The 16,747-nt window shown below is 46.7% G+C and overlaps 2 protein-coding genes across 2 annotated transcripts in view; both read right to left on the bottom strand.

Annotated features, from left to right (window-relative positions):
- Positions 1-16,747, bottom strand: part of LOC310760688 (uncharacterized protein) — a 278,926-nt gene that overhangs the window by 171,926 nt on the left and 90,253 nt on the right. The window lies entirely within an intron of this gene.
- LOC310760713 (uncharacterized protein) overlaps positions 1-16,747 on the bottom strand; it is a 122,358-nt gene that overhangs the window by 17,296 nt on the left and 88,315 nt on the right. The gene's annotated exons all lie outside the window — the stretch shown is intronic.

Raw genomic sequence — 16,747 nt, 5'->3', positions numbered from 1 at the left:
TAGATGTCCCTCAAGGCAGCGGGTCCTGAGTTCTAGCCCTGCTGAAAGAATCGCACTGGCTGCCAAGGAGGAACCCAGCGAAGTTCAAAATAAGTAAATCCTATTCTCATCATAAATGAGTAATACCTTCTTATGCAAGCTTTTTATACTAATATACAAAAGTATGCCATTTCCCTTTCCAGAAATGGATGGTTGTTGTTATTATGTTTAGGGAAGCTTTTAATATTTGCTGAATTATTGTATTTTAATATTTTGTTGGAAGCCGTCCAGAGTGGCTGGGGAACCCAGCCATATGGGTGGGGTATAAATAATTATTATTATTATTATTATTATTATTATTATTATTAATCAGGTGAGTGTTCTCCTTTCAAAAGAGGCAGGTGGAATCTCCACGGTTGCTAATAGTATAACGTTGAAAGTGCAGGGAAATATCGGGAGCACTTGAGCATCTGCTTGGCATGCAGAATGTCCCAGGGTCAACCCCTGACATCTCCTGCCAGGGCTGGACAAAATCCCTGCCTGAAACTCTGGGGAGCTGCTGCCAGTCAGTGTAGGCCAGGGGTCCTCAAACTATGTCCCGCAGGCCGAATCCAGCCCTCCAGGGTCGTGAATCTGGCCTGCACGACCATTTCAGAACCCGCCAAGTGTTCGAGGCTGAAAGCATCTCACCACCAACTCAGTCAGTCCTTGCGCCGTGCTGAGGTATAACACCGGTCTTGAAAGACCTACATTGGCTCCCATTACGTTTCTGAGCACAATTCAAAGTGTTGGTGTTGACTTTTAAAGCCCTAAACGGCCTCGGCCCAGCATACCCAAAAGAGCGTCTCCACCCCCATTGTTCTGCCCGGACACTGAGGTCCAGCTCCAAGGGCCTTTAGGCGGTTCCCTCATTGCGAGAAGCAAAGCTACAGGGAACCAGGCAGAGGGCCTTCTCGGTAGTGGCCCCCGCCCTGTGGAACGCCCTCCCATCAGATGTCAAAGCGATAAACAACTACCTGACATTCAGAAGACATCTTAAGGCAGCCCTGTTCAGAAAAGTTTTTAATGTGTGACATTTTTGTGTATTTTTGGTTGCTGTGGAAGCCGCTTAGAGTGGCTGGGGAAACCCAGCCAGATGGGCGGAGTACAAATAAATTATTATTATTATTATTATTATTAGTTGTTGTTGTTGTTGTTGTTCTTTAGTCGTTTAGTTGTGTCCAACTCTTTGTGACCCCATGGACCAGAGCATGCCAGGCACTCCTGTCTTCCACTGCCTCCCGCAGTTTGGTCAGACTCCCCTGCAGTAGGGCTTGGAATCCAGGAGAAAACTCTTGGAATAGCCTTGCCAGGTGCTCAGGGATGGACTCACCTGTCCCCATGTCCTTCTCTTTGCAGATGTGCTGCGGTTGCACATCCCTCCCCCACAGGTGAGTATTGGAGAGAACCAGATCAGGGACTCAGACCTGCCCTCCTTGCCCCCCACTCTGCACTCCCTTCGTGAGGAACTGACAGCCTGACTTTTGCCTTTCAGCTGCTGGAGGAAGATCAGCTGTACCTGCCGGAGGTGATCCAGAACTGCCAGGCAGCTCAGCTCAGGGGGCTCCGAACCCTGAAGTGTTCCAAGCAGGAGATGGCCAAAGCCATCCTGGTGAGTGATGGGTGGTGTGGGAGACCCCCATGGGGAAGTGGGGGAGGGAGGGGCTTTGGGGGAGGGGAAGTATCTGGGAATTTGGATGACGGCAAAGAATATAAATCTTCTTAATGACAATTATCAACCAGTCTCGAGTTAAAAAAGATGTTTAAGTACAGTTTTCCCAAAAAGCCGGAAGAATTTTTGCTAGGTTTGGTGGGAGAAGGGATTAAAAAGATAGATCAAAGATTATACGCAACAACAGAGTTCTGATAGCTCTAAAGTGGAAGCAACAGGAGATGCCGACGATAAGAGAATGGCAGATAAAGTTGGTTGAGTATGCTGAGATGGCTAAATTGACACACAGAATTCGCAATCAGGAGGAGACAAAGTACCAAAAAGAATGGTGTAAATTTATGGTTTATATAAGTGAGCATTGTACAAATATGAAAACATTGGAAGGATTGAAACAAATCTCATGTCATGGTATAATTTATAATTAAAGAAATTTAAACTATAGAATGGAATAGGAAAACTGATGGAAGGGAAGGACGGAAGCTAATGGATCTATGAAACACAAAGTAGGATACATGTAATAAGATGTCATGTTTTGGTGGTGGGGGTTGGTTGGTGATTGTAAATTTCAATAAAAATCATTAATAAAAAGAAGAAGAAGGGGTTGTCTGTCTGCCGGAGAGGAGGACTCTACTGGCCTAGCTTCATGTATCCTGTTTGAAAGGGAAATCATCTTAGGGACTTCCTGTGAACATCTGGGTCAGGAATGCTGTTCCTGGAATGGACAAACACACAAGAGGTAACCGGCTGTGCATTCCCATAAACAATACTCTTCTATATATTCTTATCACAATATCAAATTTTATCTTGCACATAAACAACACATAAAGTGCAATAATATAGATGGAAGTCCCAATAAATCAGTTCATTCATAAAGACCAAATGTCTGCACATTTCTGTTCCACATATGTTCATAAAGTCCAAATTGGGGACTACTACAGTTCCACATTGTTGGCAAGGTGTGATGGCCTGGGATTCGGACTTAGATGCTGAACCTGAGGGATCCCAGCCTGCACAGGAGACCCCGGCTCCAGAACCAGCTGAGCCAGGGCTGGGGCATGAGCCTGAAGGGTCCTCACCTGTGCTGGATCCTCAGGTGCAGGCTCCAGCTGAGTCTGCTCTGTCTCCTGAGGTGATGGAGGACCCATTGCCTGCAGGTGCTCCACTCTCAGCCCCGTCAGAGAAAGCAGAGGTTGCCTCTGGGTCCGGTAACCCTCCACCCTCTCCTGAGCTGCAGAGGCTCAGGGTTAGAGAGGAGAGTCACCAGAGGATCGAGGCCACCCTATGCCTCAGGGCAGAAAAAAGCCGGCCAGCCCCAGTTCCAAGTTGCAGAAGCAACATTGTTGGTTGCTAGTTCCTGCCTGAGCTCCTGACCCGCCCTGGCTCCCTGCTTGCAAGCCTGTTCCTAACTTCACCCAACTCCCTGCCCTGCACCCAGCTTCAGCTACTACGGACTGCCTCCACATTGCACCTTTGACCATGGACTGGACTTGGACCTTGCCTCGGGTAAATTCAATGGGTCCCCGGCCAGCTTTCCCATGTTTCTTCCCCAGACCAAGTTATATATTCAGAAGCAAGCCCGGAATTTCCCCGATGACTGCACCAAGATGCACTTCCTGATCAGCTGCTCCGGCAAGACTCTCCCTTGCTGACAGACTATACAGCGTTTTGCAACCATCTGGAAACCGCATTCGGCAACACTCAGAAGTGTAGTCAAGGGGAGTCAAGCCAAATCAGGCAATTTGGCAGTTGAAACAGGACAAGTGCATAGTGGCCGCCTACGCCACAGAATTTCGGCCGTTGGCACAGGACTTGTTCTGGAATGACTCCACCCTTCAGGACCAGTATCTCAAGGGGCTTTCGGATGAGATACTGGACCAGCTGGCCATGATGGATCGCCCCACCACTCTGGACACCCTCATTCAACGGAGACTGCAGATAGACGATCCGTTGGAGGACCATCGCCAGCACTCCCGGCTCCCGGCTCCGGTCCTTCCCAGCAGTTCCACGGCCACAGCCAAGTCGCTGGAGGAGCCAATGCAGCTCGGGGCAGCGCGGCCTCGCCTCTCCCCCTCAAAGAAGACTCGGCGTCTGGAGGGGAAGCTGTGTCTCTACTGCGGCGGGAGTGGACACTATGCCCAATCCTGTCCCGAGAAAACGCCGGCCACAGGGAAATGGCCAACCCCAGTAGCCGATGGCCCAGGCTACCTGGGGTCCCAGACATCGCATGATTGGCCCTCACCGGCGGAATTGCAACACCTCATGGTGCCGGTGCGTCTATACCCCCTGGCGGGCCCTGGATTCTCACCCACACTCTGGTAGATTCAGGGGCAACCCGCTACTATATGGACTCTGCCTTCGCTGCCCGTCATCAGGTGCCACTCCAGGACAAGCCAGAACCAGTACAGGTGGAGGCAATTGACGGACGGCTCCTGCGCTCGGGTGCCGTTACTCAGGAGACTCAGCCCTTGGTCCTGTGTCACCAGCAGCACCGGGAGGTGCGCACCTTGGACATTGCCACCATGCCCCGGTTTCCACTGGTGCTCGGGATGGACTGGCTGGAGTCTCACAATGTTCAGATCGACTGGGTCAATCAGACTGTGCGCTTCCCAAACCCGTGTCCCCATGCTCGGTCTGAGATGCTAGTGGCCGCCCCCACAGGGGAAGCTGCGTCAATGCTCCCCGCTGATTATCAGGAGTATCAAGAAGTGTTCAAGGAACACTTGGTCTTTCAACTGCGGCATAGACCTCCAGCCCGGGGTGCCCCTGCCTGTGAGCTGCCTATACTCTCTTACGGAGCCAGAGGACTAAGCCTTGCAGGACTTCCTTCGCAAGAACCTGGAGGGCGGGTTCATTCGGCCCAATACCACGCCCACCACTGCTCCAGTACACTTCGTTAAGAAGTGTAGGGAGCTTTGTCCCTGCCATGATTACCGGGTCCTGAATAAGATTACCATACCAGACCGGTATCGCTTGCCCCTTATTGCAGAGTTGCTGAAACAGGTGCAAGGGGCGCAGATGTTCACCAAGCTGGACCTTCGGGGGGCCTACAATTTGATTAGGATCCGAGCCGGGGATGAGTGGAAGACAGCATTTGGGACCCGGTATGGACAGTTTGAATACCTTGTAATGCCTTTCGGGTTGTGCAATGCGCCTGCCGTGTTCCAACAGTACATCAACCATGTGTTCCAGGACTTGCTAGATAAGTATGTGGTGGTGTACCTAGGTGACATTCTGATTTACTCCCACGACCCAGCTCGCCACGAGGGTCATGTCCGGTCCATGTTGCCACGCTTGCGGGAGCAACGCCTGTATGCTAAGCTCAGCAAGTGAAAGTTCCACCAGCGGTCAGTGGACTTCCTCGGTCACCAACTCTCCCCTGATGGGGTGCAGATGGATCCCAGGAAGGTGGCAGCAGTTTGGGAATGGGCAGCTTACAACAATGCGGTGAACGCCTCCACCCAGCAGACCCTGTTCCAGGCCACTTATGGTTACCATTCGCGTTTGTTCCCGGACGTGCTGCCAGCATCTGCTGACAGATTGGCTCCAGGAGCTCCAGTCTCAGGACCAACTATTGATGGAGCAACTGCACCATGCCAAGGATGCGTACAAGGCCCAGGCCGACCACCGCCACCAAGTGGGACCAGAACTCCACATCGGCGAGCCATGGGGCTATATAAATTCTTATTGCACTCCGTTGGAATTGGGCAAGTGTATCCAGGCTGCAATTAGCTTTTTGGTCCCCTAGGAACAACTGAGCACCTTCCTTAAGAGTGCAAAACCAGAGCCTATAATAATAACAATAAAAACCCCATAGAAAGGCCAAGGCAAAGACATCTCTCTCAAGAAATGCCCAAACCTGTGCCACTACAAGGTGACATGGTCAATATGAAAGCCCTACAGGGATTCACCAGGGATTGTTGCTGCTGTGATATGATGGAGGTGTGAGACCAGAGGAGAGCTAGCTTTGACACCTGGGAACACACAAAAAAGGCAGAAACAAAACAAACTGCATTTTTCACTCATTATTTGACCTTCCCGCTAAGTGTAAAGCAGAGACCACTATTGAGAATGTTTCTCCCAAAGTGCTAGAATGCCACAAGTAATTTAGAAACAAAATGCAACATGTGTTATTTTTTATGTGATATCCTATGTCCAGCTATGTGCACTGCTACATCTGCAAACAGCTTTAAGAGGCCTGACATGCAAGTCTCTTAAGATTTAAACGAAGGCATCCATTTACAACATACCAGGTTATTATTTGTGGGGCAACAATTTTTTAGAAAAAATATATAGCCCCAAAGGGGGGAATTGTTATAATTTTTTTTAGTAAATATAAATCTAAATTTACCAATCAAACACATATATAGATATATAAACCACATGTCCAAAACCCACAGGAAAAGCCCTAAAGCCATATTGACTCTTTCACTCTTTCAGTCACCTCAAATATTTCTCAAGGTAAAAACAATGCACTCATATTTCTTTTGTAGACTGCCTTTTCTGTGATGTATGTATGATGTTTCTGGCGGTGGTCTTGGACTTACCTTTTTCAAGGTAAAAACAATGCACTCAGATTTCTGTTGTAGACTGCCTTTTCTGTGATGTATGTGTAATGTTTCTGGGGGTGGTCTTGGACTCCAGGGCAGGCAATTAAAAATGTCTCTATCAAGGGCTTGCATGCATGGCTCGGGGTCCTCCTCCTCTCTCCTGAGTGTGGGGGAGAACCCTGTTGCAACAGTTAATAAACAAAAGGCTTACTAGCTGCTTTGCTTCTCAATATTCTCTGGTTGGTCTCTGTTATTTTCTCCTACCGATAGAGAACCTACAAAAGGACTGTATATGGGCCCTTGGGTACCCCATAAGGAAAAAGGAGCAGGTTTTTTTCCTTATATCACCTGCAATCATGTGTGGTGAGTTAGCAATTCACTCCTCCCATTGCTGGATATGTGGCTAGTATGTCACATGCCCGTTTACTTTCCTAGGCTTGGAAAGTGTAAGAACGGACGTCAGTCTTATCTCTTCCGCTCTGCTGTGCTTTTGCACTGTTTTTTGTCTCCCTGTCTGTTGCTGAAGAAGAGAGAGGGCGCCATCATGATCCGTTTGGTGTTGTCTGCAAATGTGATGAGCATCCCCTCAGTTCCTTCGTCCATGTCATTTATCGAGACGTTGAACAACAACAGGCCCAGGACAGAACCCTGCAGCACCCCTCTGGTCACTTTCCCCCAGGATGAGGAGGAACCATGAAGGAGTCCTCTTTGGGGTCGGTACCTCATTCAGCCTCATTTTACCAGCTTCCTCACATAAATATCACAGAGGACTTTGTCAAAAGCCTTACTGAAATCAAAATACACAATTTCCACAGCAGTCCACGGATCAACAAAGTTTATAACTCCATCCAAGAAAAGAAAAGAAAAGAAAAGAAAAGAAAAGAAAAGGAGACATTTCTCTGGCTTGTATTGTTTTTGAGAAAGTCAGGCTTTCATCCTGTATGTTTCTAATGTAAAATCTTCACAAGATGGGCAGATACATTTTAAAAAGCATAAATGAGGATCTTGGCAAGCTGGAAAATGTGCAAAGGAAGTGATTTATGTATTTATTTAATTAATTTGTAAAGCACCCAACCCAGTGGTGTCGACTTGAATAAAATATTGGTGGGCGCCAGGTAAGGCCCGCCTTGCACTATCAATCACATGGTGCATGCACACCGTTAGAATGGCAATGTCTATAATGGCAGTGACTTTTTTAAAAAGTAGTATTTTGCGCCCGTAGTTCAATTTCTCAGCAGCTCCCCTTGCCCCGGAGAACACTTTTAGCATTTCATCTCCTCTACCTATGGCATTGTTCAGCAGAGGGTAAAGTGACCTCTTCACACCGGATGTCCATTTGGTATGGCCCTTTCCAGGTTTGTCTTTCATTTGTTCTCCTGTGTGTGTTGCCAGTAGAAGCCACAATTCTGTGGGTACTCTAGGTGGCGCAGAAAGCACCTAGAAGCTCCCTAGTGGTTGAAGTGCCGATCAAACTTCAGTTTTGCGCTCTATAAATTCCAATTAGGAGTACTGGGGGTGGTTCAGATTCTGGGGCAGTGCTTTTGGCCAGCAGAGGGAATAACAGGGCCAGCCTACTTTCCCTTTAAAGCAAACTTGGGTCTCCAGCTGTTTTTGGACTACAACTCCCATCATCCCTAGCTAGCAGGACCAGTGGGAAGGGATGATGGAAACTATCGTCCCGGGAGCTGCTGGGGACCCAAGTTTGGGAAAGCCTCCTTTAAAGCAACTTTTGCGTTTGGCCCACAAAGATGGGACCTGTCCACATTTGTATTTTCTTGTATTTTGTTTTTCTCATGACCTTTGTGCGGTTTTTAAAAATTTCTTAAAAGGGCAAATAGCAAAACTGTATGGCAAGTAGCGGAAGAATAAAAGGTTGCATTTGAAAAATACACAAAGAAAAGCTGGGGGGTGGCCTCCTCAAATATTTTATGGGGGGGCAAAGACGCCTAGGAATTTAAGAGTGGCTGTATTCATACACCCACATGTCTCAGAATGCTTAGAATATAAAAACACAACATAAAAACACAAAACATCACATGTTAAAATAGTATTAGATGTCAATAAGAAAAAGGCCTGGTTAAAAAGGTGTGGATTTGCCTGGCTGCTAAAGCTGTATACTGGTTTTTCCAATCTTTGTATGGATTCTTTGATGGGAAGTGAGAGAGGAGCTCTTCCTGAAACTCTTTCCACATTCCACACACTGATAGGGTTTCGCCCCTGTATGAATTCTTTGATGGGAAGTGAAATTGGACCTCCTACTGAAGCTCTTTCCACATTCCACACACTGATAGGGTTTCTCCCCTGTATGAATTCTTTGATGGGAAGTGAGATGGGAGCTATTCCTGAAGCTCTTTTCACATTCCACACACTGATAGGGTTTCTCCCCTGTATGAATTCTTTGATGCTTAGTGAGATCGGAGCTCTGATTGAAGGTCTTTCCACATTCCACACACTGATAGGGTTTCTCCCCTGTATGAATTCTCTGATGCCTAGTGAAACTGGAGCTATCAGTGAAGCTCTTTCCACATTCCACACACTGATAGGGTTTCTCCCCTGTATGAATTCTGTGATGGGAAGTGAGAGAGGAGCTATCTGTGAAGCTCTTTCCACATTCCACACACTGATAGGGTTTCTCCCCTGTATGAATTCTTTGATGGGAAATGAGAGAGGAGCTTTCAGTGAAGCTCTTTCCACATTCCACACACTGATAGGGTTTCTCCCCTGTATGAATTCTTTGATGGGAAGTGAGATGGGAGCTCTTCCTGAAGCTCTTTCCACATTCCACACACTGATAGGGTTTCTCCCCTGTATGAATTCTTTGATGGGAAGTGAGTTTGGAGCTTTCAGTGAAGCTCTTTCCACATTCCACACACTGATAGGGTTTCTCCCCTGTATGAATTCTTTGATGGGAAGTGAGAGAGGAGCTGTTCCTGAAGCTCTTTCCACATTCCGCACACTGATAGACTTTATTTCCAATGAGATTTTGTTGATGGGAAGTGGAATGGGAGTTTTGACTGCAGCTTTCTCCACACTCCAAATTTTTATGTGGCTTCTCCTCCCTGGGGATTTTTTCGTGGTCACCTTTGTTCTCAATTTCTGATTCATCACAATCTGCAATGGAGACAAAAAGGGATTAGTGCCTCAGGAGCAAATGGAGAAGAACTCAAGGGAGTTGGGGGTGTGTTCATTACCTGTGTTGTTTGTCATTAACCAACATATTTATTATGAGATTCTGATGCGTTGTTGAATGTTGCTTTGTTTGATTTAAAGTAGTGGTCAAAATTGTGGAAGACTTGGAAAAAAGTGTCGTTCTTCTTTTGGAGTAATATTATAAATTTATATATCAATGGAAAGATAATTTGATCAAGAATGCAATCAAGAATGCAATCCAACGAAGTTTTTTCAATTACCCATATTCTATCAAACCATATAGCCAAATAACCAGGAAAAGGAAGCACTACTTGCTTACGTTGACTTTTGTCAGTGTCTTATGTGATTGCTATCAAGTTGGTCATTTAGTGAGGTTGAAAAACATAATCAAATTTAAAAAATGACACAAAGAGTTGACTGGTCACCCAGAATGCGATGTAAAATTGTACTATTACGTGAACAAGGCTACAGTTATGAAGAAATTAGATGAAAGATTGGGAAAAACTAAACCAAAGCTGGCCTTTCTATATTTTTGAAGAGGTATAAGGAGACTCAGTCACTACAAAATCAGACTGGTAAAGGCAGGAAATGTTGGGAAAGAAACATTCTGCATAGAAACAGTAAAGATGTTTGTACCTTTAAGAACAGTTTCTGTAAGCTCTGGGTAAATTGGGTACAGCTGGCCATCACTACAAAGGGAGAAAAGCTGCAGTTTGAACCTGCCTGCAGGAAAAACACCAACAAGCTAATAAAACCTTTATTTAATTTGGTTTTACACCAGTCTTGTGGTGTCACAGTTTCTGTCATCTGCCACCAGTGGAAAATCCCCCTCTAACAGGAAAAGGTGCACAAAGGCAAGTGACGGTTGAAGAATGGAGAGACTGTGCCTACATGACAGAAAAAAATCATCTGGGTGTATACAAGACGATATGGTGCAATGTAATGGGAAGATGAGTGCAAGGACTGGTCTAAATGTTAGAATTCTAAGGGGAAAGCCATTGTTATCTCTCAAGCAAAGGTTGGAAAGATTAAACCTGTGTTAACTGGACAGCGGAACAATGGGACACTACCTTGCTTGGTAGTGATGGCATGAAATACGTGAGTTTCTTTCTTTAATCGGATAAGAGGAGAAGAATCAGAGAAGATTTACATCCTACTTGCATTACACCGACCGTGAAACACCCAGATAGTGTGATGATCTGGGGTTGTATGGCAGCCAAAGGTGTGGGCAGAATTTGCGTCATTAATGGGAATATAAATGCTCCAAAATGCATAAACGAAATATTTGAGCCCAAACTGAAGTGTTCCGCAGGTGATCTTTTCCCAGATACTGAAGCATTTATATATATTTAATATATATCATTCCAAAATGGCGGCGGCGTTAGTGGTAGCGTCGACTTCAGCTCCGCATCAGTTGATGCTGTTTTTATTATTTTTATCACTTTTTATTAGCTTTTATCAGCCTCAGTATTTTATCTTTGTTATTTGGCAGCTATTAATTTACAATGCTTGAGCCAAGGGCATGAGCTAAAAGCTTTAAAGAAAGTCTGGAAAGTTCCGGAGAAAGCCTTAATTAGCTCCGGCTCTGCAGGAGTGGAGATTAGACGCCTATCGTGGGCTTCCTTGATTTACAACAGAAATTAGCAGCCGCTCTATCTCTGGGAAATGCCTATGAAAAAGAAACGACCGGCCTCATCTCCACAAGTGAGCCCACAGAAGAGCAAGCAGAGGAAAATGGATGATTTTGTAAGAGCACAGAATTCAGAACTCACTGCACCAAACAGAACTCATTCCCAGGTAGGTGGGGATGCATTAATGGGTGAAGATCACCCAGCGGAGAATGCTGAGATGAGCGCTCATGAACTACCATCTGAGGGGGCACCGCTCTATGCGGAAATACTCACGGACCACTGTCTGTCCATTTCGTGAATATATAACGGGGTTTGACATAATAATGCTGCAGGAAACTTGGGCAACTGACAACATAGTTCTCGACGGTTACGACGCTTATGAAATCAAGGCCTCTAAACCGCTCGGAAGGGGACGACCGAGGGGGGCCTAGTAATTCTGGTTTCCACTCAATTGGCGTCACAAGTTACTGAGTGCTCAGTTTTCGAGCAGCTGGCACTGGGGATCACTTTGCATCTAGAATCCAAGGGTATCATTCTTGTTTCAGCTTATATCCCACCATATACAGTGCAAACACAGATAGAGAGCACATGGCGTAAATTCCATAGTTTCCTTTATTCCCTACAAATTAGGCACCCTGGATCGCCTTTTTACCTAATGGGAGATATGAATGCCAGAATAGGCTCAAATGATGATAGCCTGGAAATAAAATTCCCAATATTAAGAGATCTAAAGGAAAATAACGCCCTCTTTCTAAACCCACCCCCACGTAGACATTCGAAAGATTGCCAAATCAACTATGCCGGATTCTGCCTGGCTTTTTTTACAAATAAGTCTTGACCTCATCATTGCTAATGGGGCATTCCCTGTTAGGATATTTCCGTTCCACCTTAAAAGGGAGCAGGATGTTTGTGTCACAGCCTGCGTATTTCCTGTCTCACAGGATGTTTATGTTGTCAGTTCCTTTCATTTTCCGCTGTTTGCCTGAGCAGCCGGAGCAGGCGGTCATGGTTTCTTTGTTCTGACCAACGCTGAATAAACTATAAATATGCTCTCCTGCTGTGCATCTTTTGCTGTGTGAATTCTGCTGATAGAGTGTGCACAAGTCCAAGAATGTGGCTATCTTTTCTTGAGGCTTCCTGCCGCTGATTGCTGATATTGCCTGACTACGGGAGGTCGATGGATCGTCCGGCACCGAGCTTGGGGGCTCAGATGGACTTTATCTCCCTGGCAGTATCCCAACAACAGGTTTCGGGCCCGGATTCACGGCACTTACAGGAGAGTAAGACAGCGACAGACTGCTGAGGTATGTGTTGGAAAAGTGAAAGCAGAGGCTTTTCTGTTTGCCGCGGAATACGTCTTTGAAGTCCGGCTGGTCTAATTGGCCTGGGAGCCGAGCCAGAGGCATCGTGATTAATGGGCTGCCGAGATAAGACGTCTTTGAAGGCATAAAGGCTCACGTAAAAAGCTGGAATGGAGATTTTCCAAGCTTCTGAGGCCACTGAGTGCCCGAAGTTAAATCGGCACAATTATCAGACCTGGGCAAAATGGTGTGAGAGTTTGCTGCGTCAGTTTGGAGTCTGGCATACTGTGTCTGAAGCCACTCCAGTTCCTCGGACAGAGAAATGGGAGGCCCAGAATTCGAGGGCCATAGACATAATAGTCTTATCTGTCTCTCTGGAGGATATAAAAACGCTTGCTGGAAATCTCACGGCACGTGACATGTGGGATGCTTTGAAAAAAGCCCATCTGCCAATCGTCCCAGCCCAGAGTATGAATGCATCGGAGGTCCTGGTTGTTTCCCAGAATGCGAGTGAATGCAGGGATGCTGAGGGCACCGGTTGCAAGCTGCAGGGGGAGCAGACTGTAACGTCATCCCAGGCAGCATTCCAGCCTCCAGGGGGAGCCAAGGAGTCGGCAGCTGAGAGCTCTGTTTCTCGTGAGAACCAAGGTCATCACCGGAAGGCCAGAGGTAAACAGAGCAAGATGCCTGCAGATGGCCCGAAGCAGAGGGAGGGTGAAGAAACCACGCCAGTGGAAAACAAGGCTTTGTTAGCTGGCACAGCTTCACCAAAGGCAAAAGGCACGCCTGATGGCCAGGAGCAGGGGGGCAAGCTGCAAAAGCCCACGCTGGTGGAAAACAAGTTTTTGTTTGCTGCAAAAGCTGCTCCAAAGGCCAAGGCCAGGTTTATTGTTGACTCTGGGGCCAGTCGCCATCTTGCGAAGGACCGCCACCTGTTTATCTCCTTCACACCTCAAGATGGTGAGATCCACCTGGCTGATGGAAGGACTTTGCAAATTGCAGGAGTTGGGACTGTGAAACTTGCAAGTCTGCATACTACCATCAGAAATGTACTCTTTGTTCCAGGAGCTGCGGACAATTTGCTTAGTGTCCCACAGCTGACTGGGCGTGGTTTTGAGGTTTCCTTCAAGAGGACCGTCTGTGTCATCAGAAAAGGCAAAGAGGACATTTTGCATGCAAAGTTGATGGATGGTTTGTTCTGTCTAACTTATGATGACAATGCTGTTATATCTGATGTTGATTCTTGTTGTGTTGCACAAACTAACAAGGTTCTTCATGCAGGATGCATTCACGATGCACATCGAAGATTTGGTCACCTGTCTTGGCAAGCGCTGGCCAAGATGCCAGAGATGGTTGAGGGTTTGAACATCAAACCCTGTAAGTTTCACATGAAATGTGTATCTTGTGCAGAGAACAAGGTGAAGGTTGCTCCGAAAGGCAAGGAGTCTAGCAGGCAGGCTTCCAAACCCTACCAGCTAGTGCACATAGACCTGGTAGGTCCTCTTGCACCCTCTTTGGGAGGAGCAAGGTACTTCATGGTTCTAATTGATTCTTTTTCCAGGTACATTCATGTGTTTATGCTCGAGCAGAAATCGCAAGCGTTTCCTAGGTTCAAGGCATTCTGTGCTTGGTTGGAGAATGCTCACGGTAAACGTATTGGCTGTCTGTTTACTGATCGGGGCGGGGAGTTCACTTCTCAGCAGTTTGAAGCTTTCCTGGCTGAGAAGGGAATCCAGCATGACTTGTCAACGCCTAGATCGCCATGGATGAATGGGCTTGCGGAGTGAGCAAATCAAACGTTGCTGCAAGGAATGAAAACCTTGTTGCATGATGCCAATCTCCCTGAGAAGTTCTGGGGGGGAGGCTTTGGTGAATTTTGTTTATTCTTTTAACAGGAGACTGTCATCACCTATTGGTTGTACTCCCTATGAGAAGATGTTTGGCAACAAACCTAACGTCAAGCACATGAGAATCTTTGGTTCTGACATGTGGGTACACACCCCACAAAGCAACAAGCTTGGGAAGCGTGGGGCACATGGTTTGTTCATGGGGTACGAAAAAGGTGCATACAGGGTATGGATGACTAACTCTAAATCCATAAAGTTCACAAGGAGTGTTGAGTACAATCCTATGTGGGGGGGAAATGTGGGAATTTTCCAGTGTTACCCAGAGGAGGATGAAGGTGATGTGAAGAAAGCAGATCATGCTGAGGAAGCTGAGGATGATGATGATGGTGATGATGATGATGATCAGAGTTCGGATTCCAGTTCAGTGGGCGGCGCTGCTGCTGCTGTCAGTGACAGTGATGACACAGCAGACTACAAGAGGGCAAAGGCCTCAGTCAGACCATCTGATGAGTCTGACAATGAACTGGAAGAACCACTGTTCACCATTGGTCACTTTTCTCCTAAGAAGGAGGAGATGAGTCCAGAAGACTTGCGTCTGGTTCGCAGGTCTGAAAGGGCGACAAAAGGCAAACCTCCAAAGAGATTTGCAGATGAGTTTGCTAAGACGGCAACTGCTGTTCTTAGTAGCTCAGAGAAGGTGTGGGAACCTTCAAGCTTCAAAGAGGTTCAGGAGTTAACCTCTAAAGATGCTGAGCCTTGGCTTAATGCCATGAAGGCTGAAGTTGATTCCTTGAATAGGAACCAAACTTGGGAGCTGGTACCGGTAGTCCCAGGGATGAGACTGGTTGGCAGCAAATGGGTCTTCAAGGCCAAGACAGACCAGAATGGCAAGGTTGTCAGACACAAAGCCAGATTGGTTGCCAGAGGTTTTTCACAGGTACCAGGACAGGATTACCACGAGACCTACTCGCCCACCGTCAAATATGAGAGCGTTCGGCTGATGCTCAAGATCGCTGCGGAGGAGAAACTGCATGTTTCCCATCATGACATTAATACAGCTTTTTTGTACGGGATTTTGGGGGAGGAGCTGTACATGCTTCCACCTGATGGAATGCAGATACAGAAGGGAATGGTCTGTAAACTGCGGAAATCCTTATATGGTCTCAAGCAGAGTGCCAGGTGTTGGAACACAAAACTCACTGAAACATTGCTTTCTCTAGGTTTTCACCAGGGCAAAGCTGATCCGTGTGTGTTTGTCAAGGAGGAGGGGCAAAACAAACTGTATTGTTTATGTTTTGTTGATGATCTTCTGATGTTTTGGAAGAATCAGGCTTTCTACCAAAGCACCCTAGCTCAGCTGAAGGAGCACTTTGACATGAAGGATCTTGGTGAGGTATCCAACTATCTTTCTCTGCAGGTGGAGAGGGACCAAGCAGGTAATTTTCTGGTACACCAAACACAGAAAATTGCTGATGTATTAACCAGGTTGAATTTGGTTGATGCAAACCCAGCAGACACACCGATGGTGACAGGTTACCAGGTAGACAGTACTGCTGAAGCGTTTTCTGACACTACGCTGTACAGATGCATCTAGGCAAGTTGAATTTCATTGTTCAAGACCTGACATTGCTGTAAGCACTAACCTGCTTAGCAGACATGCTAACAATCCTACTGTTCAGGATTGGAAAGCTCTGAAGCGCATAGCCCGGTATTTGAAAGGGACTATGCACTACAGGCTGAGGTTCACCAGTCAGAAGACTGGAGGTCTTGAAATCTTTGCAGATGCGAGTTTTGGAAGTGACACCACGGATGGTACAAGCACTTCTGGAGTGTGCTACATGTACAACCACTGCCTGTTTGACTGGTTGTGCAGGAAGCAGACGACAGTGAGCCTAAGCCCCTGTGAAGCAGAACTCAATGCTCTGTCATTTTCACTCATGGATTGTGAATGGTTGATGCAATTGTTTAAGGACATTGGGGTTTCTGTGAAATGTCCTATACAAGTGTATCAAGACAATAGATCTTGTTTGGCTTTGCTGAACTCGGAGAGTTGCAAGCAAAGAACCAAGTACTTGCAGATTAAGCTACATCGTGCAAGGGAGTGTATTCAGAAAGGACTCATTCAGGTGTCCTACATGCCAGGAAATGAAATTCCTGCTGATCTGTTGTCTAAGGTTGTTAACAGAGAACAACTTAAGGTTTACGTACAAAGGTTGCAACTGGGTTGAACCACAGGTACTACAGGTTACACGGAAAGGGGGAGGATGTTAGGATATTTCCGTTCCACCTTAAAAGGGAGCAGGATGTTTGTGTCACAGCCTGCGTATTTCCTGTCTCACAGGATGTTTATGTTGTCAGTTCCTTTCGTTTTCCGCTGTTTGCCTGAGCAGCCGGAGCAGGCGGTCATGGTTTCTTTGTTCTGACCAACGCTAAATAAACTATAAATATGCTCTCCTGCTGTGCATCTTTTGCTGTGTGAATTCTGCTGATAGAGTGTGCACAAGTCCAAGAATGTGGCTATCTTTTCTTGAGGCTTCGTGCCGCTGATTGCTGGTATTGCCTGACTACGGGAGGTCGATGG

This window comes from Podarcis filfolensis, assembly GCF_964270895.1.
Source record: "Podarcis filfolensis genome assembly, chromosome: 4".
Classification (NCBI taxonomy): Eukaryota; Metazoa; Chordata; class Lepidosauria; order Squamata; family Lacertidae; genus Podarcis; species Podarcis filfolensis.
Note: the sequence above shows the minus strand (reverse complement) of the source record. Positions and strands in the feature narration are given on the sequence as shown.